This window comes from Saccopteryx leptura, chromosome 6 (genome assembly GCF_036850995.1).
Source record: "Saccopteryx leptura isolate mSacLep1 chromosome 6, mSacLep1_pri_phased_curated, whole genome shotgun sequence".
In the NCBI taxonomy this organism is placed as follows: domain Eukaryota; kingdom Metazoa; phylum Chordata; class Mammalia; order Chiroptera; family Emballonuridae; genus Saccopteryx; species Saccopteryx leptura.
The window spans coordinates 82,776,889-82,800,244 of NC_089508.1; the positions used below are offsets into that span (position 1 = coordinate 82,776,889).

The 23,356-nt window shown below is 39.2% G+C and overlaps 1 pseudogene; it reads right to left on the reverse strand.

Moving 5' to 3' along the window:
• Nucleotides 1-2,756: 2,756 nt before the first annotated feature.
• LOC136377104 (pre-mRNA-splicing factor SYF1 pseudogene) lies at nt 2,757-8,240 on the reverse strand (annotated as a pseudogene).
• Between the last annotated feature and the right edge of the window lie 15,116 nt (nt 8,241-23,356).

A 23,356-nucleotide genomic window follows, 5' to 3' on the forward strand; every position in this document is an offset into this window, starting at 1 on the left:
TTTTAAATTTTATTTTATTTACTCATTTTTAGAGAGGACAGAGAGAGGGAGAGAGAGAGACAGAGAGGGAGAGAGAGGAGAGAGAGACAGAGAGAGAGAGAAGGGGGGAGGAGCTGGAAGCATCAACTCCCATATGTGCCTTGACCAGGCAAGCCCAGGGTTTCGAACCGGCGACCTCAGCATTTCCAGGTCAATGCTTTATCCACTGCACCACCACAGGTCAGGCCATTTTTTTTTTTTTTTTTTTTAGCAAGAGAGACAGAGAGAGGGACAGACCAACAGGAAGAGAGAGGGATGAGAATCATCAATTCTTTGTTGTGGCACCTCAGTTGTTCATTGATTACTTCCTCATATGTGCCTTGACCAGGGATCTCTAGCTGAGCCAGTGACCCCTTGTTCAAGCCAGCAACCTTGGGCTCAAGCCATCAACCTTTGGGTTCCAGTTAGGGACCATGGGATCATGTGTATGATCCTATGCTCAAGCCAGCGACCCTGCACTCAAGCTGGTAAGCCTACACTCAAACTGCATGAGCCTGGACTGAAGCTGGTGACCTTGGGGTTTCAAACCTGGATTCTTTGTGTTCTAGGATGTGACACTCTATCCACTGCGCCACTGCCTATTCAGGCTACTTTTTTATGCTTTCAAAATTAGTTTAGACTTACCATAGTTTTATTCATTTTTTAAGTTACAATTCTTTGTTATATTTGAGACCCTTTTGGATCATTTAGTTCCTATGAAAGTATATCCTTTAGATGCTCATTTAGTAGGATATTAGAATAGTAAACTTTTTTGGTTTTCATTTATCCAAATACCTGTATTTCATTTTCATTTCCAAGAATAGATTTTCAGGGAAAAATTTTAAGTTTGAAATTATTTCCTCTCACAATTTTGAAGATATTATTATACTATCTTCTGACTGAGTAGTTAGTTTCCAGTCTAACTTAAGTTGCTTTATAGATGATTAGGTTTTTTCCCTGTCTGGCAGTTTTGAGGTTTTTCTCTTTGCCCACAGTTTGTCTTAATGTGTGAGTTTTTTTCTATTTGGTACTTATTGAACTCTAAGAAGTTGCATCTTTAATTCTGGAAATTACGCAGACTGCCTGTCTTTCACTTTTATTACTCATCAATTCCCTTGTTTTTCTCTTTTGGAACTTCACTTTGACATGTTGGAGCTGGTAATGTGTTTTGTAAGTTCTCCCTCTATTAACATTTTTCTCATGTTTTTCTCCTGATTAGACTGGAGTTTTTGGGAAGAAGACCAGACATGTCAAGTGCCATATCTTATTATATCATATCAAGGGTACACACCATCAACATGGTTCATTATTGTTGATGTTGACCTTGATCACCTAGCTGACGTAATTTTTATTATTACTCCAATGTAAAGTTATTCCTCACCCAATCCCTTCTTTTTCTCTTTTTTTAACTGATTTTAATTTTTTGTGTTTACATGGATTCTAGTGTCACCCCGACCTGTGGTGGCGCAGTGGATAAAGCATCAACCTGGAACACTGAGGTCGCCAGTTCGAAACCCTGCACTTGTCTGGTTGAGGCACATATGGGAGTTGATGCTTCCTGCTCCTCCCCCCTTTCTCTCTTTCTCTCATTCTCACTCTCTCTCTAAAGTGAATAAATAAATAATAAAAAATCAATCATCAACCGATCTATTTTTATTTATTTATTTTTATTTATTTATTTATTTTAACCCAATCCTTTTTTAATGCTGTCCTTTCTGGAAGAAAGTACTATGTGCAGCCCGCAAATTAGGAGTTGGGAGTTATGGTCTACCTCTTTGATGATGGCATATGTAATAAATTATTTGGAATTATTCTTCATGGGAGATCTGTTTCTTCTCCCTTTATTTATTGATTCAATAACTTATTTACATCAGTATAGACTTGTGGATATTTATTATATATTTTGAGTTATAATACAATACTACTTTATTTCATTGCTTAAACTGTTTCAACATTGGCCATTGGGAGCTCTTTCATTTAACTCCTGTGTCCCTGTATCATTGTGATTTTATTTTTTAAACGTCATTAAAATTAGTCTTTTTATTTTTTATATTTAGAATAAAGGGATATAAGTACGGCCAGTATTTTCATCAAAAATACTCATCAACTCCTCAAAGGCTCAGTAGGGAAATATCAGTGATTCCAATTTACTTGTATTAAAAACTGTGAAAGAGTAAGGATTCTGTATTTTAAAATGTAGTTTCATTATTTCTCAGTGTCTTCTAGGAGAGACTAATGTCTTGACAAATAAAAATTTGGGGGAATTGGCTTCAAAAAATATTGATTTAAATAAACATAATTACTAATAAGTAACTAGTGACTACCAAAATATGAATCCTTAAAATAACTGAACTTGCTCATCCAAAAGGAGTCAGTTCAGAAATAGATATGCTTATTAATAACAATATATTTGTATTTTCATTATATAGTGATTTTATTTTTTGCACCTTTTTACTTTCTGGTATTACAAGATTCTCTAAATTTATTTTGTGTATTTTCTTCTCAAGTCTTAGAATCAACCATTTCTCCAAGGAGGATCCTTGGTTTCTTCTATTGGGGAATGGTATTAGAAGCCAAGACATAAGTGATCATTAGTGAACATTGAGTTTGAATGACATTTTTTATACCTTAGATATATTTGTGTTTTTTAAAATTGACTTTATTCTTTTTTTAAAATATTTTATTTATTGATTTTTTAGAGAGAGAGGAGTGAGAGAGAGAGAGAGACAGAGAGAGAGAGAAGGGGGAGGAGCAGGAAGCTTCGACTCCCATATGTGCTTTGACCGGGCAAGCCCAAGGTTTCGAACCGGCGACCTCAGTGTTCCAGGTCGACGCTTTATCCCACTGCGCCACCACAGGTCAGGCCAAAACTGATTTTATTTTTGTCATACAAACACAGGCTTCATTGCAAGGGAGGACAGGTGGAGTGTCCGTCCTCCTTCAGGCTCCAACACCTGTGGTGAGCACACTCTGCTGCTTCAGCTGTACCTGACTGCGCTGTAGATTCCTCTAGTCCTGGTCCTCATCCTCGCCATCCTCGCCATCCTCGCCATCCTCGCCATCCTCGCCATCCTCGCCATCCTCGCCATCCTCGCCATCCTCGTCCTGCTCCACCTCCTCTGGTTTGTCCTGCAGGTTCAGCTTAGCCAGCTCCGCCCAGGATGCATCGCTCCTCCTTCTCTAGACGCGCGGAGGCTGGACTCACTGGCCTCCGCCGCCAGCTGCCCAGCCCACTGCTCCAGCAGCTTCACGTCATCTATGCCACTCTGCCCCTGGGCTAGGTCGGCCACGGTGCCCATGGTGCTGCCCGACACCGTGAGCTTCTGCAGGGCCATGAAGTTGACTTGTGTGTTGTACGTGGCCTGCAGGTTTCGGCAGATCTGCATCTTTGGACCTTGAAGTCCTTCCACATGTGCTAGCAGGTCCAGACATTCGGGTTGGCCGATCCAGGAACAGGAGATATAATAGATAGCTCAGGTGTGGTCCCCCCCCCCGCCCGCAGTTTACACCCTAAGTCCGAAAACCGCAGGCGCATCTCCCGGGCGTTCTTGTCTGACAGTATCTCTACGGCATTCTGGTAGATACCGCGGTAACGGAAGACTCCACGGATGTCCGCCATCGGTTAACGTAATCACTGCACCTGTCGTACTGCTGGGCGGACTCCACTGCGCAGGTGGCGCACTTGTACGCCGCCGCAGAATGCCTGCCGGGCCACACCTCCACACCCGACTCCTCCTCCCGCTATGCATACAGCGGGTCCAGGTCTTTGCGCTTCTGCCATCAGCGGCTGCACAGAGACCGCGCCCGCTCCAGCTTGCTGCCCTCTAGCGGGCGATGAATTTGGACAGGTAAATCCGGACACTTTGGACTACTTGAACAGCGAGGTGCCAACCTTGTATGCCTTGAAACTCTCTTCGTAGTACTTGTGCTCCTCCAGGAACATGGCGTAGTCAGTCAGTGACAATCTGGGAGTGGCGACCTGCAGGTCCACAATGCTGTCATACACAGCCTTGGTGGACTGCAAGGTGCCAAGGCTCTTCTCCAGGTCTGTGAGCACCGACTACACCTTAAGTGACTTACATATGGTTCTGCATGGACTCTGAGGTGTTAAAGTACTTACCTCAGCTGGTGGGCAGTGTTGTCACCTTCTACAGCAGCCAGCCACAAGACCTGGTCATAATTCTCATGTGGAAGCTTCAGCTCGTCACACTCACACCACACATTTGCCAGGTCATCTGTTTGAAGCTCACCTTGATGGCTTTCTCCAGGATGATTCGGGCATCGTCTAGCTAAAGAAAGCAGGGTCCTCTAGCTGTTGGGGCTTGATAAGGGTGTATACTGTGATCAGGGCTGATAGATGAGCCTTCTACAACACAACTTCCAACAATCTATCTTGCTGGTGGACTATGGGAACCAATAGCTCAAAGCTGGCTAGTTTGACACATAACAGTAGAAGTAGCTTTCACAAGGCAAGGAGACAGGCTCATAACCACCGGAAGTGGTGATGTCAATAGTGAACAAGGCCCTGCAGAAAGTGTCATCTTTATGTATGAGTAGTCTGAAAGAGCTGATGGTCATCAAAGGTTATTCAGAAAGGCAACCACACTAATTGTTATGTCTTCCTTGGATGTGAGGAGGGTTCTATGTCGTTCAGCCCTACAGCCATCATTAAAAATAAATGCCACTTCTAAAAACAGAGATAGTTGGGAGAGCAAAACATAGGCGAATTAGTTTAGAAGAAACTTGTTTGAAGTTAGAGGGCCAGAAAAAAAAAAAAGTATAGGTTAAAACCAAAGAAGAAGAGAATGTAGAATTTTAGAGTTAGATGGAACATGATTATCTTATCATGCTTTGTATTAGTCAGGATAAGATAATCTATCTTATGTGGCTTAACACACAAAAGTTTGTTTTTTATTCAGGTGGGCAGACATTTTGATCATTCAAAGCCCTAAACTTTTTCTATATCATGATAATGCCACAACTTCCAAAGTTGCTGTGGCGAGAGACTAGGAAGATGAAGAGGGCACATTGGCTTCTCCCAGAAGTGACACATGACTTATGTTCACACTTCATTAGCCAGAACTCAGGCACTTGATTCAAACCTGACATCAAGGAAGCTTGGAAATGTAGCTTTCTTATGAAACATTGAGGCAAAATATAACCCTGCTTCCAGACCACAGTTATGGATCATTTTCCTATTTTTTCCCATATCCAGTTACTCCTTGAATCTGCTTAATATTTTTCTTTAAATCAATTCAGTTAAAAAATCTTATTACCATTAGATGCTCTACTAATTCAATTAAAATTTAACTTAGCCTGACCTGCAGTGGCACAGTGGGTAAAGCGTTGACCTGGAATGCTGAGGTTGCCAGTTCGAAACCCCTGGTTTGCCTAGTCAAGGCACATATGGGAGTTGATGCTTTCTGCTTCTCCCCCCTTGTCTCTCTCTCTCTCTCTCTCTCTCTCTCTCTCTCCTCTCTTTAAAATGAATAAAACAAAACAAAAAAATCAGTTTAAAGAAATTTAACTTAAGCTCGTTGATGTAACAATTATATATATATTTATTGTGCATTAAAATAAATACATACTTATTAGGTATATATCATAAGAAATCTAACATCATGTCCCATATCAGCAATTGTAGGTATGTCACACACTTTAGAAAAAATGAATCCAACCTTTCCATTTTAAGATGAGAAAGCTAAGGCTCAGAAGGATGACATATGTCCCCTTAAATTACATACAAAACTAGAATTAGAGTCTAGTTTTCTTTTCCACTATAGCATGTTTTTGATTCTCCAAGTTTTGGGGGAAAGGATGTGAGTCACTGCAGTTAAGGGAATGAAAAAGAACACAGGCATAGTGTACAAATATTGGAAGAAGAAGAAGAAACTAGTAGGAAGAGCTGTGAGCTGCAAGGCAGATGGGGTCTCTTGGAAAACATGACTCCCACACAAATCAGCAGATTGGAGTTCATGGCTGTCTAAAGGCTTCTGAGACTAATTTTCTGAATTAGAGTCACTGATGAATAATTCTGGAGGCCTTGAGAACCACCACGAGAGAGGAGAGGAGCCTACGTAACTAGAGGAGCCATTGGGACAGCAGCTGGGCCCTGCACAGGGAGGCTCAGGAAGTGCCTGTTCTATAGCTCGTTGCCCTCTGTGTGTGACCACCCCTCCCCCCACATACCCTCAGAACACACTGCTGGAAAACCCAGGAAGAGTAGCACTTCCACTGGATCAAAATAAAATACCAGAAAGGGTTTGGTTGGAAACTTCTGGAGCGTTCTTGAGAGTTCCTTAATTTTTTTTTTATGAGAGAGAGGAAGGGAGAGAGCAAGAATTATAATGAATGTCTGGCTGATTTAATTTTACCAGTTAGGATCATTGGATTTGGCACCTGAAGTGAGTTTAGAGATCATCTATTACAAGTAGTTATAAATTTTCTTTTGAAATCCATGAAAATCAGTTCTTCAAAACAAGTCATATGAACAAACTTAATTGCATAGAACTGACAGAAGCAAACCACTCTGGTTGGAGGAATGTCTTAATTGGCTTGGCTGGTATAGCAAAGTGCCATAGGCTAGGTGTATAAACAACAGATATTTCCTTCTCACAGTTCTGGAACTGGGAAGTCCAAGGTGAGGGTGCAGCATAGTCCAATTCTGGTGAGGACTCTATTGCTGGGTCGCAGATGGCTGCCTTCTTGCTGCATCCTCACATGGTGGAGAGAGAGCAAGCTCTGGTCTCGTTCTCTCCTTATAAGGGCACTAATTCCAACATGGGAGATCTCCCCTCATGATCTAAGCTAAACTTAATTATCTTCCAAAGGTCTTGTTTTCAAATACCACAATGGGGATTAAGGCTTCAACATGTGAATCTGGGGGACACAGATATTCAGTTTTAGCAAAAGAGGGGGTTTTGGGGGTCAGCTAGCTTGGGTCTTTTAACCAGCCTCCTTTTTACTTTCTGAGCACAGTATAATATAATTTCCCTTTATTCAGTCCAATGATTCATTTTTGAAATGCAGAAGCTATGCCTAGAGAGATTGTGGTGATTTCTGAGGCCAACCAGTTATGCTATGAAAGATCAGAACTAGCATCAGAGCCTTTGGATTCATGCTGGGTTTTTCTGTGACATTATTATATGTAGGGAGAGACCATGATATTGTGATTTATGGACTTATATCTATAATGTCAAAATAATTCTTCTTTTATACATAATATCTAGAAATTGTGTACTACCTAAAATAGAGTATAAAGTAGAATTATGTTCTCTTCAATCCTAGACACTGAAAGCATGCAACACAGGTAAGTTCTCTTTTTAATAAGATGTACTGAGGTCTAACTGACATAAAACAAATGGGCATAAAAGAAAATTGGCATAAAATAAATATTAAAATTTATGTTTGATAAGTTTTGAAATAAGTACATATTGTGAAGTCACAATAAGATAAAATCAAGAGCCTGACTTGTGGTGGTACAGTGGATAAAGCATCAACTTGAAATGCTGAGGTCGCCGGTTCAAAGCCTAGGCTTGCCCAGTTAAGGCACATATGACAAGCAATCAATGAACAACTAAAGTGAAGCAACTGTGAGTTGATACTCCCTGCTCCCTCCACCTCTCTCTATCCTCTTATTAAAAAAATTAAGATAAAATCAAGATAGAGATTATATTTATTACACCCAAAAGTTTTCTTGTGTCTTTTATAAACCCCTCTCAACCTTCCCCACATTCTCCCCATTCCAAGGCAACAACTGTTCTAATTTCTGTCACTATTTTAGTTCATAATATATAAATACCGTGTTCCTTCTCTAGCTGCTTTCCCTTTGCATAGTAATTTTGGGATTCATCCAGGTTGGTGCATGTATGAATGGGTCATTCTGTTCTATTGCTGAGAACTATTTCATTACATAGCTATACTACACTTTGGTTATCCATTCATCTGTTGGTGGACATTTGAGTTGTTTTCAGTTTTAGACTATTACAAATAAAGCTGTTTTGAACATTTGTGTATGTGTCAATGTGTATGGACATTTATCTTGATTATATACCTAGAAGTAGAATGGTTGGGTCTTACAGCAAATGAATGACTGACTTTTAAAAAAACTGCCAAGCTGCTTTTCAAAGTGGTAGCCCTACTTTACCTTCCCACCTGTGAGGTAGGAGAGTTTCAGTTACTCCACATACCTGGTATGGTCTGTCTTTTAAAAATTTAGTCATTCTATCGATAATAGGCATGAAGAGGTATATTATTGTGGTTTTATTATTTTGTTTTAATTCTCTAATGGCTACTGATGTTGAGTAATGATTTTTTCATGTGCCTATTTTCTATCAGTATATCTTTTTGGTAAAGTGTTTAAATCTTTTAAAAATTGGGTTGCTTGTTAAAAACCAGTTGTCCATACATGGATGGATCTATTTTTGGGTTTTCTATTGCGTTCCATTGATGTATTTGTGTATTTCTTTATTAATGTCACACAATCTTGATTACTGTCAATTTAGGATAAGTTCTGAAAGATAATATAAGCCCTTGAAATTTGTTCTTCTTGCTCTCTATGAGTCTGTCTTTAAGTTGCTTGTTAGTTCATTTTGTTCATTAGATTGCACATATGAATAAAATCACATGGTACTTATCTTTCCCTTAGCATAATGCAGGCTGACAGCTAAGAGGGCGGTTGGGTGGGTGGAGGGATTGAGCAAAAAGAAAAAAAGAAAAAGAACCTCATGGACACGGACAATACTGTGGTGCTTGCTGGGGGTCGGGAGTGGTGGAGGATAAATGGTGATGGATGGAGACTTGCCTTGGGGTGGTGAACGCACAATGCCGTGTACAGATGATGTGTTGTAGCATTGAGCACCTGAAGCTTGTATAATTTTGTTAACCAGTGTCACCCCTAGTGTTAACTTTTTAAAAGTATTTTGGCTATTTTAGGTTCATTACATTTCCATATAAATTTTAGAACACATGATAACAAAAATGCCTCTTGGGATTTTGATTTAGACTGGATTGAAATTATAGATCAGTTTGAAGAGAGTTTACATGAATAAAAATGAATATTTTAATAAATAAACTTGGTATTTCTCTCCATTTATTTATGTCTTCTTTAATTTCTTTCAGCAGTATTTTGTAATTTTTAGTGTACAGGTCATACACATCTTTGGTCAGAGCTATCTTTAACTGTTTTTATGCTGTTGTAAATTATATTTTTAAATTTAACTTTTTAATTTTTCATTACTATTATACAGAATATAGTGTTCTATAGATTGACCTTGCATACTTCAGTTTTTGCTGACACATCTATTAGTTTTAGTAGCATTTTTGTAGGTTTTGTAGAATTTTATTAATAGACAATCACATTGCTTGTTAATATAGTTTTATTTCTTCTTTTTAAATCTGGATACTCATTTCCCCTTTTCCTTATTTCACTGACTAGAAACTTTAATACAATATTGAGTAACAGTCATGACACTGTACATCCTTGCCTTGTTCTTAATTTTAGAGGGAAAGCACTCAGCCTCTACCACTAAGTATGAAGTATAGCTGTATATTTTTCATAGCTGCCAATTTGGGTCAAAAAGTTTTCTCTATTTTTATATTTCTGAAAGTTTACATCAGGTATGTTCATGTAACTTTATATAATTTTACATCTGTATTATTGATATTCTATTTTCTTATCTCTCTTCAACTTTTTGTACCTAAGTACAAAAAGCACCTCTCATATGTTTGTATCCTCACTGCTCTCCTGGCAACAACCATCACAGAGTTGGAGCACAATAATGAGTCAATATTAGGCAGTGTTGTTTAGCCCAGTTCTCAAAGTGTTGTCTCTGGATCAACAACATCAGTATTACCTGGGAGCTTATTAGAGCCATAAATTCCATGTCCCATCCAGCTTTACTGAATCACTCCAAATTGCTATGGAGGTGTGACCCAGCAGTCTAAGTTAACTGGATCTCCAGGTGGTTCTCTCTCCTGCTAGACTTTGAGAGTCATTGTTTTAGTAGTTAAGAAAAGAGTGGGGAATGAACCAGCAAGACTCACTTTGAATCCTGCCTCTGTCAAATCCTTTGATCTAAAATAACTTATTCTTTTTTTGTGTGTGTGTGACAGAGACAGAGAGAGGGACAGATAGGGACAGATAGATAGGAAGGGAGAGAGATGAGAAGCATCAATTCTTCATTGTGGCACCTTAGTTGTTCATTGATTGATTTCTTATATGTGCCTTGACCGGGGGCCTACAGTAGACCAAGTAACCCCTTGCTCAAGCCAGCAAACTTGGGCTCAAGCTGGGCCTTGCTCAAACCAGATGAGCCTGTGCTCAAGTTGGTGACCTCGGGGTTTTGAACTTGGGTATTCGTGGCCCAGTCTGATGCTCTATCCACTGTGCCACCGCCTGGTCAGGCTAAAATAACTTATTCTTAAAGTCTTATGTCCCGCAAATAAAAAGGAGATAGTAGAAACTATTTTATAGGACTTTCATATTTAAATGAGATAATTTAGGTAAAACTTTTAGTATAATATTGAATAAATGACCCATGGTATGTGTTCAATAAATACGAAGTATGAACAGTAGTTAATAACATAATAATAATGAACTAATAGTGATTTCCACCTCGTGAAAGCAGGAGACTTCTGCTTATGGCAGTCTCCTTGCATATTATTTTGAATCTAAATGGAGAGAAAAACAGTTACAGGGAAGTATAAAAGATTATTCCTGGAATTAAATAGCTTACAAAGTAGCAGAATCAATGAGGAAAAAGAAAAGAAGGAAAAAAGATGAGGGAGATGGATTTATTTTAGAAAGAGAAAAATCTCTTGAACTTATTTAAAAATTTGGTACCCATACTTTGCAATAATAAAATTCTAAATAACAGTTTTTTGTGTTTGTTTTGTTTTGTTTTGCTTGGTTCAGAATACTCAGATATTCAAAGTCTGAGTGGCTTTCAGTTTAAAAGTTATCTTCTTTAAGCAAAGAATTTCTTTAGGATTTTAATATTTTCTTTTTTCTTTTTCTTTTTTTTTTAGATTTTATTTATTCACTTTTGAGAGAGGAGAGAGAGACAGAGAGAAGGGGGGAGGAGCAGGAAGCATCAACTCTCATATGTGCCTTGACCAGGCAAGCCCCGGGTTTTGAACCAGCGACCTCAGCATTCCAGGTTAATGCTTTATCCACTGTGCCACCACAGGTCAAGCAGGATTTTAAAACTTTTTAAAGGGAGGAATATAAAGAGGAAAATCTGTCTGGGTATCCAAGACGGTCCTCACTGTTTATCGCGTATGCTAACAAAGAGAAAGATTTCCTTCAGCATCAGTGTTACTCAACTGGGTATTTCTCCTGGAATTTGTGGCCCTGATTTTGTTGGTATTTTCACTAACCTAGATCCATTAAACACTTCTAGGCACACACCAACAACATGGTAAAAGTGGTGTTTATTATTTTGGTTTGAAATGGTCAAATGTCAAATTTGATTCAATGCTCCAAACATATGCTGGTTAACTATACATTCAAGACAGTATGCTAGGGAGTTCCAAAGATGGATGAAATCTAACTTCTGCCCTGAAAGAGTTCAGTGTTTACTTAGATAGACACATATTCATTTAACAGTAGATTTTTATAGCTTTTTATATTTGACAAATTGCTTTCACATAAATTATCCTAATTGGTTTTCATAGTACCCTTATGAAGTAAATAGAGTATGTGTTACTGATCCAGTCTTTAGCTAGACAATTAGAGTAAAAACAATGCCCATTATTTGTCTGCAGACTTAATCTGCATTAACTCTATCCTCTAACTTACTGTCCTTATGCAATCAATCACCACGTTGTATTGATTCTATCACCTAAATTCACTGTCATGTTTGTTTCCTTCACTATTTCTACCATCATTGCCTTAGTTAAAATAAACTCATTCTTTTTTGCCTGGGTTATTTCAATAACCTCCTAATTAGTCTCCCTGCCTACAAGTTCTGCCCACTCCAATCTGCCACCAGAATTATTTTTCAAAAACAGAAACAATTATTCTACTCAGCTAAAATACCCTTGCTGGCTTCCCTATCCATGAAGAAAAGTTTCAAATTGTTCAGCATGGTGTAAAGGTACTTTACAACATTACCCCAGTCAACCTTCCCAATGTTACCTCTTAATGCTCATCAACTCTGACTCCTAGTCTTATCAACATACAGCATGTGCTTCAGCCACACAGAATTCATCAGACTTTTTCAAGTCTTAATGCCTCTGTCTGATGAACTTCTTAACCTTGAAGACCAAACTCAATGTTACTAACATGGAGAAACCTTCATGGCCATGGTTGTTTGGTTTGGTTGCCCCTTGCCTCATGATTCTAGACCCTTTTGCATTTCTATTATACACTTTATCACAATGAAGTCTGAGAGTCGTTTAGACAGACTGCTTTCTCCTTGGCTGCTATGCTGGAAATCTTTTAGAGAGAAGGGCTTGCATTTTGATAATCTTTGAGAGAATCCTGGAGACTCTAATGCTAATGGGGAGGAACCTTGCTAGATTGACAAACAGAATGCCCAATTCCATTTGAATTTCAGAAACATAATGATATTTTAGTATAAGCGTGTCCCAAATATTATGTAAAACATATTTATATTAACATTTAAAAAATCTGAGATTCAAGTTAACTGACTAGCCTGTATTTTTCTTTGCTCAATCTGGGAACCTTAATCCCTGTGGGCCTAAAATCCAGCTCCTATACCTCCTGACAGTTAAATACTGCCATATTTGTAATGTCTAGTGGAAACCAAAGCTGAAATTTCTGCCCCACCCTCGTGGAGCTTCTGGTTTAGTAAAGAAGTCACAAAAACTATTTCTAGAATTATCAGTTAATGCTCAAAACAATGTATTTTTGATAAACATTGACATGGTAAACTACATGTGTAAGGGCACATTTAAGTACTCACCTTATGGGAGAAAATAAATCCAGTTTTTTTTTTTAGTTGCTTGAGGATAAGAATATATTAAAGGTAATCTGGAAAGCTTTGTTGAAATGGCTTAGCTGTGCTTTTAATCAAACAACCACAATATCGAGAATAGTGTAACCTTGGTCAGATTGCTTAACTCTCTGTACTTCCTTTTACAAAGTGTGCTTGGGGAGGGAGGGTGCAGGGCAAGGAGGGTAACCAAACTCTCTTGCCTAACAAAAGGAAAATGACTTTCAAGCTAAACGTGTAACTTCATAATATGCATTCAGATGAAGGCAGAGGCAAAAGTCAGGTCAGGAGCATTACCAAGTTTTCAGTTCCTGTTGCAGAATGAACAAGCTTGGAATTGGAGCCAGGCAATTGCACAAATAATTCCAGATCTGCATGATAACAATTTAGACTGACTTCCACTCCTGCCTGAAATTTTGCAGCAGAGGAAGTTCTTTATTGGCTGTCTGCCTTCACCCTGCCTCCCCCATTCCTCAGTACCTCACATTGCTCACTCCCCACATCTGTTTGCAAGCCATAGACCATAGGGTCACACCATGGCGCAATAATCAGCATTAGCAGGCAGCATGAGTCAGTGGTAAACCTTTGATTTTAATTCCTTGCCTCTCCTTGAGAGGAAGTGTGGTATAGCATTTAACCCAGTAGAAAAGCAGCTTGGAGAGAAAATTCCTGGTCCTATCTATCTTCCTGTTCTATTCTTTTGGGATGCCCTGCCCTTAAAACATACTTTTATTTCTTTTCTTTTCTTTTTTTTTTACTTTTGCTCAACAACATTTCCCCTGGAACTTAATGGATCCTAAGTTTCACTTGGGAAACTTGTTCAATGATTCCTGAGAATCTCCTAAGAAAAGTTCCAGGAATCTCTATTTTTAACAAGTACAGGCAGTCCGTGGGTTAGGAATGAGATAGGTTCTGTTGGTTTGTCCTTCCCTTTCCCTTTCCTTTCCCCTTCCTTTCCCTTCCCCCTTCCCTTCCCTTTCCTTTTCCCTTTCCCCTTCCCCTTTGTTTCCTTCTCCTTCTCCTTCTCCTTCTCCTTCTCCTTCTCCTTCTCCTTCTCCTTCGCCTCCTCCTCCTCCTCCTCCTCCTCCTCCTTTCCTTTCCTTTCCTTTCCTTTCCTTTCCTTTCCTTTCCTTTCCTTTCCTTTCCTTTCCTTTCCTTTCCTTTCCTTTCCTTTCCTTTCCTTTCCTTTCCTTTCCTGGTGAGAGCAGGGGAGACAGTGAGACAGACTCACACATCTGTCCTGACCAGGATCCACCCAGCAACCCCACCTGTGGCCAATGCTTCAGTACTGAGCTATTTTTAGCACCTGAGGCTATTGCACTGTGAGAGAGCTATCCTCAGCTCCTGGGCCACACTTGAACCAATGGTGGGTCACTGGCTACAGGAGGGGACGAGGAAGAGAAGGGGGAGAGGGAGAGAAAGGGGAGAGGGAGAGAAGGGGGAGAGGGAGGGGGGAAGAAGCAGATGGTTGCTTTTCCTGTGTGTCCTGACTGGAAATTGAACTTGGGGCGTCCATACTCTGGGCCAGTGCTCTACCGCTGAGCCACTGGCTAGAACCAATGTAGGTTTGTTCTTAAGTTGAGTTTGTATGTCAGTTGTATGTATTAAATGCAACTTAGACAGATATTTGTCTTAACATAGTATTTATTTTTATCTTTCTGTGCATATAAAAACTTAAACATTTTCGAACCTACAGAAGCTATCTCGTTTGTAACCTGGGAACTTCCTGTACTGCAAATGTCCTCATCATCAGACTCAGCTCACTGGATGCTGGTTACACATTACAGAAAAGACAGGAGAGTATCAAAAGAAACCATAGAGAAAGGAGATGACAAGAGTATATCTACCATAGGGTTTGCTTTCACAAGCTCACATGAAAAAGGCAAAGGACAAGAAGTAAAAAGATGTAGATTCTAGTTCTGGCTCTTTGTAGCAAGAGCTGTGTGAGCTTGGGCAGGTCAGATAACCTCTCTTGGTCACATTTTCATAATTTTAAAAATAAAAGGGGTTAGATCATCTCTTTCAGTTCTGTGATTCTATGAATTATTTCTGTGATTTCACAGAAATGCCAAGAAGTACTCAGAAAATCTCTTTTCCTGAAAATGACAGTAGGTGCAGTCACGGAGGTGTGGGCTGGCTTGTCTGGGGTTGTGGCCAGACAATGGAAACAAGTGGCAGCGCGAGGTTTGGGGCCACAGCCACAAGAGGGTTCTCCCCCCAACTCTCCCCCTTGAGGCTCTGCAGCTGGCTCACTTATGCAAAGCCTTTGGCTTCTCTTTCCTTTTTAAAAGCATTTCTGATTCGTGCATTCCCCTGAGGAGCAGTTTCATTGTTTTGCGAAGAACTTGCACATGCTTTCCTGAAAGGAAGAAAGGAGGGAGGAAGGGAGGGTTTGGATGGATTAGTGAGTGGGCTGGAGTTACCAAAGGAATGAGTCTCCCCATGTATGATTAACATATACCCATGGCATGGTTCACTCTGACTCCGCCCAGCTACATCCTTTGTCCCACTTCCACAATGCCTAGAAGTGTGTTCTCGTTAGTGGACTGGACACCCGCCTACTCACTGTCTCTGGAGGCTTTGGGCATTCTTCCACCCCAGAACAAGTGGGGGGTGAGTAAGGAGGAGGAGGAGTGAGGTTTGGAAGTCACAAATGAGTCATGATTGTAGGAAAAGGATGTCTTACGAAGCCAACGCAGAACTAGCTTCCTAGAAACATCATGACAGGTCCCAGAAAGCCCACGTTTGTTTCTAATTATAACGTGCCCACATTTGAGCATTTTCACAGTTTTCCCATGGTAACAACAGGGTTTCTGAGGAAGAGGACTTTGACTCAAATGTACTTTATACTTCTAATAGTGAGCATTAGTTGGGCTTTTAAAAAACAGTTATTTTTGCTGTTTTACAAAGGAGATATCATTGACTTGCTTATGCCTATTAACCCATCTGTAAACTGGAGTTAAGCACATCATACTACTAACAAGGCCAAGAAACAACATTTAAAAGTCAGAAAAACAGAAACCTCAAGTAAGTGGAATTTGTTTCTACCCTCAACTCAAAACAAATGGCAAACTAGAGGAATAAAAATAAATGAGGATTTAAAAAGCAACTAAGGGATGCTACAAGGACTTATTTATAGTTCCATTGTCTTTCTGATCCTATGAAACAATGACTGCTCTTCCTGAGACCCATCCTGAAGCACAGCCTGGGTCTTTGAAAAAATCAAGCTATGTTCAAGTGTGATGTTAGGATCATATGTTATTTTCCTTTACCAAAAATAATCTTTGAACATTGCTAATTCTGGAAAAGTGACAACTTTTAATTACATCCCAGCTCTTGATCTTTTTTGGTAAATGAAAATTTTATTATTGATTCATTCTTTTTTACCTTTCACTAGTTAGTTACCAGAGATACTAGTAAAACCTAGGAGGCTGAAGATACAACTTTTTCTTCCGCTAGTAAAACAGATTCTAGGTTGGAAATGAACTAGATCCAGGGGAGATCCTGATGGAAGAGGGATTTCCCAGGCTATCCTGCGAATGGAGCTAAGATAGTGTGTGTACCGGCTTGGACCCAGCTTGGCACTGGATGGAATCCTTTTCTCTTTTTCTCTCTTCCTTCCCTTCCCTTCCCTTCCCTTCCCTTCCCTTCCCTTCCCTTCCCTTCCCTTCCCTTCCCTTCCCTTCCCTTCCCTTCCCTTCCCTTCCCTTCCCTTCCCTTCCCTTCCCTTCCCTTCCCTTCCCTTCCCTTCCCTTCCCTTCCCTTCCCTTTTCTTTCTTTCTTTCTTTCTTTCTTTCTTTCTTTCTTTCTTTCTTTCTTTCTTTCTTTCTTTCTTTCTTTCTTTCTTTCTTTCTTTCTTTCTTTCTCTTTCTTTCTTTTTTCTCTCTCTCTCTTTCTCTCCCTTCCTTTCTTTCCTTTCTCTCCCTCTCCTCCTTTCTTTCTCTGTCCCTTTCTCTCTTTCTCTCTTTCTTTCTTTCTTTCTTTCTTTCTTTCTTTCTTTCTTTCTTTCTTTCTTTCTTTCTTTCTTTCTTTTTCTCTCTTTCATTTCCTTCCTTCCTTCCTTCCTTCCTTCCTTCCTTCCTTCCTTCCTTCCTTCCTTCCTTCCTTCCTTCCTTCCTTCCTTCCCTCCCTTCCCTTCCCTTCCCTTCCCTTCCCTTTCCTTTCCTTTCCTTTTTTTCCTTTTTCCTAACATTCTGTTTAAGCTGGCACATATGGCATTTAGAAAGGAAGTGAGTACTGCCTATCAATTTTTGCAAGATTATCAAAGAAGGATTCACTCTGTAAATTCAGCAGTTATGAAAGTTTGCATGGTTTTTAAACCCCACCACAGGAAGTAGGTATGATCAGGATACATGTTGGCAATGTTTTGAAACTTTCCAGAGTATAAAAGATTCTCTTTCTGTTTAAATAATAATGACCTCAGGTTTAGTAACGTCTAAGAAAACGATTAAGATAAAAGATATATACTTTCCTCAATACCCTTAGTTTCTTCACATAAATTTTTGAAGTTTTACACAATAAATTCAGAACATTATTATAGCTTATTTTATGATAAAGTAATATTAACATATACTTCTTCCCCATTTTTAGCATATTTGCCTATTTTTAAAATAAAATATTTTTTACCAAAAAACTGGGGCAATATATGAAATAAAGAACAGTAATTATAGTATTATAAATATTATAATTATTAATACAAGTAATCAGTGGTATCTGGCAAAGTAAAATATAACAATTGCTAATTTTTATATAATGTATACAGCTTAATATGTGCCAGGCACTGTTCTAAGTACTTAAAAAATATCACCTGTAATATAGTTAGTTCTCACAACCTTTATCTCCATTTTACAGATAGGAAAAATGAGGCACAGAGGTGTTACATAACTTGCCTTAGGTCACCAGATAGTAAGTAGAGAAGCTGAAATACAACTCAGGCAGTCTTCTCTTGAGTCTGTGTTCTTGATTGCTATGTGATATTGCCTCTTTGAAAAATGACCAAGGGCCCTTATAGAAAACAAAGAATGTTTTCAAAAGAACTAAACATTTGAAACTTAGTCACTAAGTCAGTCAAGCATGTTTTACAAAATAGTCAGTATGAGGAATATGCTACTTGTTTCAGTATGAGGAGTTCTGTAGAGTGACAAAACCTGCTGCTTCATTGTGGGTTTGTCGTTCAAAATTACTCAATGTGCTACCTAAAAGATATGATTTGGAGACTTGATGAAGGATCCCAGGGCCAAACATCACGGGATGGCAAAGTTAGGAAACTGAATATTGATGTAGAATCTTTTACACACACATTTTATACTCTAAGTGTGTATTCTGAAAGTGCTTTCTGCAAAAGTTTTAAAAGAAATAGACATTGTTGCACAAACAGTTGCACTTGAAAAGCATGTCCCTGCTGCAAATAACATTTATTTCCTCAAAACAGAAATACCAGAGAGCATTTCTGCAGTGCACCAATTTTCTCAAAGTACAAGCATGCTAAATTGCCTGTTCTTTTTTCCCTGATTTTGAATGAGCTATATGTAGTCTTCTCCACAGTCACCATCTTCCCATCAAACAGCAACAACATAACCATTATTTCACACTGTGTGTGGAGAAAGACATGGATGGAAATTGGCACTAGAGGGGCATAAAAAATTTTGAGTCCTCTTCTGCAACTTCATTGTTTTATAAGATACATAATCATTTGAGAGGGACATTTTTGAAACAGTGTCTTGGGTAGTGTGTAAATTGAAGCCAGTAGGGCAATATTTCTCAGACTCTTTTAATAGATCTGCATTAATATAGGATAGTTGTGTTTACTTAAAAGGAAAATTTCTAGCTTCACCCTGGATTTACCAAATCAAAATCAAACCAAGGAAATCAGCATTTTTAACTATTTTTTTTTTTGTGTGAGCATATGGTTTATATGGAAACCATTATTCTAGGATTGAACTTAAAATAGGCAAGAATCCTATAATTGTAGTCAAATAAAATCACACCTGGCTCCAAGTAAATCAATTAAAAGTCCTATGATTAGTGGATGAGGAAGAGAAGGGTAGTATGGTGCTTAAAGAGAATTAGTGAAAGGGACTCTCTTTGTCACAAGGAAAGGAGGGCAGCCCTCTATGGTTTTATTGGCATTATATAGATTTTCCTTCCTTGGCTATACCTTGGAATAAAAGAAAGCAAAGACCATGATAAATAGACTACCTAAGGTCATGACCTAATGAAGGGTGACCTTCTGCTAAAAGATAAGCAAACCTCATATCAAGCCAAATCAATAACATTTTTTTACCCAAAAAAGGACTTGTTGTATATGGACAGCAATTACCATTTAGCCAAACAGACAAAACCAGGGTAAAAAAAATAGTGGTTCTCAATTTTTGTGTGTCCTCTGCACATATTTGAACGCTAGGATTTTTTGGCAGCCCACTTAAAGAATTTAAAACACTTGGAAAGAACAAGATCCATAACCCATGCCCTAAAAAGCTGCACATTTACTACTGTCTTCTCATCTGACTGACATCAGCATGCCGCCACTCTATGAGATGACCTGATGGCTCAGTGCCTGCTCTGAGCTCTCCTTAGGGTCAGCTTGGCACCATGCCATGCCTCTTAGTCCTACATCTTGCTATTCACGGTGTCGCAAGACCTGTTCAACAAAACAATACCTGACAGATATCATTATAATACTCTGGATACTCAGTAAGAGCCATAATAAAAATCTCACTTAAAAATTTAAAATGTCAGCCTTGAAGAATGAAGTACTGATAGACGCTACAATATTGGATGAACTTTGAAAATATTATGCTAAAAGAAGCCAAACATGAAAGACCACATATCATATGATTTCACTTATATGAAATATTCAGAATAGGCAAATCAGTAGAAACAGAGAGGAGAGTAGTGGTTTCCAGAGGCTGGGGGAGGGGCAAATGGGGAGCAACTGCTAATAAATATGAGGTTTCTTTTTGGGGTACAAAAACGTTCCAAAATTAGATAGCTGTGATGGTTGTATAACCTTGTAAATATACTAAAAAAAAAACAAAACAACCCCCCCCCCAAAAACAACCCAACCCACTGAATTGTATACTTTAAAGTGATATGTGAATTATATCTCAGTAAAGTTGTTCTTGAAAATTAATTTAAAGTTTTTGAGAGGCTCCTGTAAAGATATTGGTATATCAACATGCTAAGATAGAGACGTTAAAATTGAATTAAGCAATGATCAAGTGAAAAAGTTGATAAAGTGTTGAAGTTTTTTTTTTTTTAAATTTAGAGTTTTCTTTAAATTTTAACATACACTGGATCTCTTTGATTATATCTAGTAGATACAATGGATAACTAACTTATTTTTTTTTTCTTTCTTTTTTTTTGCATTTTTCTGAAGCTGGAAACAGGGAGAGACAGTCAGACAGACTCCCGCATGCGCCTGACCGGGATCCACCCGGCACGCCCACCAGGGGGCGATGCTCTGCCCATCCTGGGCGTTGCCATGTTGCGACCAGAGCCACTCTAGCGCCTGGGGCAGAGGCCAAGGAGCCATCCCCAGCGCCCGGGCCATCTTTGCTCCAATGGAGCCTTGGCTGCGGGAGGGGAAGAGAGAGACAGAGATGAAGGCGCGGCGGAGGGGTGGAGAAGCAAATGGGCGCTTCTCCTGTGTGCCCTGGCCGGGAATCGAACCCAGGTCCTCCGCACGCTAGGCGGACGCTCTACCGCTGAGCCAACCGGCCAGGGCCCTAACTAACTTATTTTTAAAATTTGTTTTTACACATAATACAAAACTTGAGAGTTCTCTGATGCTAAACAAGATTAGGTCATTTATGAAACAGTTTATATTTCATAGTGACGATTAAGGTTAAATTAGAACTAGTAAGAAGGGTACCAACTATATTATTAAAATTTATTTTTAGTTTGACATGTGGCAGCGCAGTGGATAAAGCATCGACCTGGAACACTGAGGTCGCCAGTTTGAGGCCCCAAGCTTTCCTGGTCAAGGCATATGCAAGAAGCAACTACAAGTTGATGCTTCCTGTTCCTCCTCCTCATGCCCTTTCTCTCTCTCAGAACCAATAAGTAAAGTCTTAAAAAAAAAAGAGAGAGAGAGACAAAAACAAAAAATAAAAAAAATTAATTTATTTCAAAGTTGTTTCACAAGATATATCTTGTGTTCTTACTAATAATTAATTAATTATATTATTAAAGAGATTAAAAAAGATGATCAGGGAGAAGAAATCTGTTTTCCAATATTTTATACACAGTTATGGTTTAAACTAGTTTACTTACACTGTGTGTAGCACATGGTTTCCTGTTTATAGAAGAGTCAGGATTTGGGGAGAGGATAATGAATTCCTTTCAAAGATTGAACAGGTAAACCAAGACATGAGGGTTAGACATGTAAAATTTTTAGTGTTTATAGACTACTACTTCTGGTTCTTAACTCTTTTTGTCAGGTGCCCTCTTCAAAATATGAAAGATGATATAGATCCTCCCTCTCAAAGGCACATATGAAGATGACAACTTCTTGACAATAGAATTTTTAGGAGGACCACTTTGAAGTTTATCCATGTGCTTTTTACCCCAGGCTAAGAATGCTATGCCTATATCAAGAATAGTTCAGTCCACACTAATGCTTCTTTTGATCATTTCAAGTTATTGTCAGTTATTCTATATTTGTCAAGATGCTAAGTTTTTTTTTTTCTTGTAATGCACTCACACAGTATGTTGAGCAATGGACACCCACTGTGTCAGTTCCAAGAGTGGACTTTAATTACTATGTCTCTCTGGGAGATGACAATTACTTAGAGGAAGTGGGATTGTGTGGGATTATAAAGAATTCAGTCCCCACTTCCTGATGAAACAGGAAGCTCCCCTTCATAAATGACCTCTAATGTTTTTTCTACTTATGCTTTAATGAGCAGCACTACAAATAAACCTTCAAGTAGAATCTGAGACATTTTTCAAATATGAGTGTTCCAACTCTCTAGAGTTCACCCAGCTCCAACATGTTGCATAGATTCAGAAAATTCAGGCAAGCACTGAGCTTCGGTCTGAATTCTCCACAAAGAGGACTCAATGTTTTCACTTTGTTGACCATAAGTGATATATTTAGTTATCCAGAAGGGTAGTCAATCTGCCAGGGAAAATATCCTGAAGAAAATGAAACACGCAATTATGTTGGGCAGACCCAGGAGTTAGTGTGGATGGGCCTTGTTTTAAAACAGATTCTTAACTCAGTCAAAAAGTCTCATGTCTAATGTGTTTTCCTGGGGAGGAACTTTCAAGGTGGTGATGTGAAAGCTAACAGACTTGATGAAGGGGTGTGTAGCCATCTGGTTTGCTCACAGCAAAGATGCTCTTTTTATCAGAATTATTTTCAGATTTTTATGTGGGGCAGAAGTTGGCCATCTTGAACACCACATCAATATTAACCCTCTCCTTAAACAATTCTATACAGAATTCTCTTAAAAATGATACTGGAATTTTTTTTTTTTTTTTTCTGAAAGAGCTCACAGTGGTTTGATGAAAAATTCAGTAGCCAGTGTCTAGGGTGGAGGCTGGCATTTATCAGTGGGATTTCCCCTGACTCCAAGCTTTAGGAACAATGAATCCCAATGATGGGCTGCCTTTCAGTCTCTTTTAAAAAATTAATTTGAGAGAGAGAGAGAGAGAGGGAGAGTGAGAGAAACTCAATTGTTGCTCCACTTATTTATTTATGCATTCCTTGGTTGATTCTTTCTTTTTTTCTTGTGGGAGAGACAGAGAGAGTCTGAGAGAGGGACAGATAGGGACAGATAGATAAGAAGGGAGAGAGATGAGAAACATCAATTCTTCATTGCAGTTCCTTAGTTGTTCACTGATTGATTTCTCATATGTGCCTTGACCGGGGGGCTACAGCAGACCGAGTGACCCCTTGCTCGAGCCAGCGACCTTGGGCTCAAACTGGTGAGTCTTGCTCAAACCAGATGAGCTCATGCTCAAGCTGGCGACCTCAGGGTCTCAAACCTGGGTCCTCCACATCCCAATCCGACGCTCTATCTATTGCACCACCGCCTGGTCAGGCGGTTGATTCTTGTATGAGCCTTGACCAGGGATCAAACCCACAACCTTGGCATATTGGAATGACACTCTAACCAATTGAGCTACCTGGCCAGGGCTTTTGGTCACTTTAGAACTAACTTATTTTATCCTTGGAGCTAAAGGCTCTTTGCTCTTTCCATCCCCCTGGATGAGGTAGGCAAAGGAGCCATTCAATCAGCAGGTCACATAACTTTTGTGTGTTGCAGAGTTGAAAAGAGGACATAACAGCTCTGCTCCTACCTTTTTTTTGTTCTAATCATGCATAACACTTCCTTCCTAGAATTTTGACTAGTTAACATCCACCGAGAACA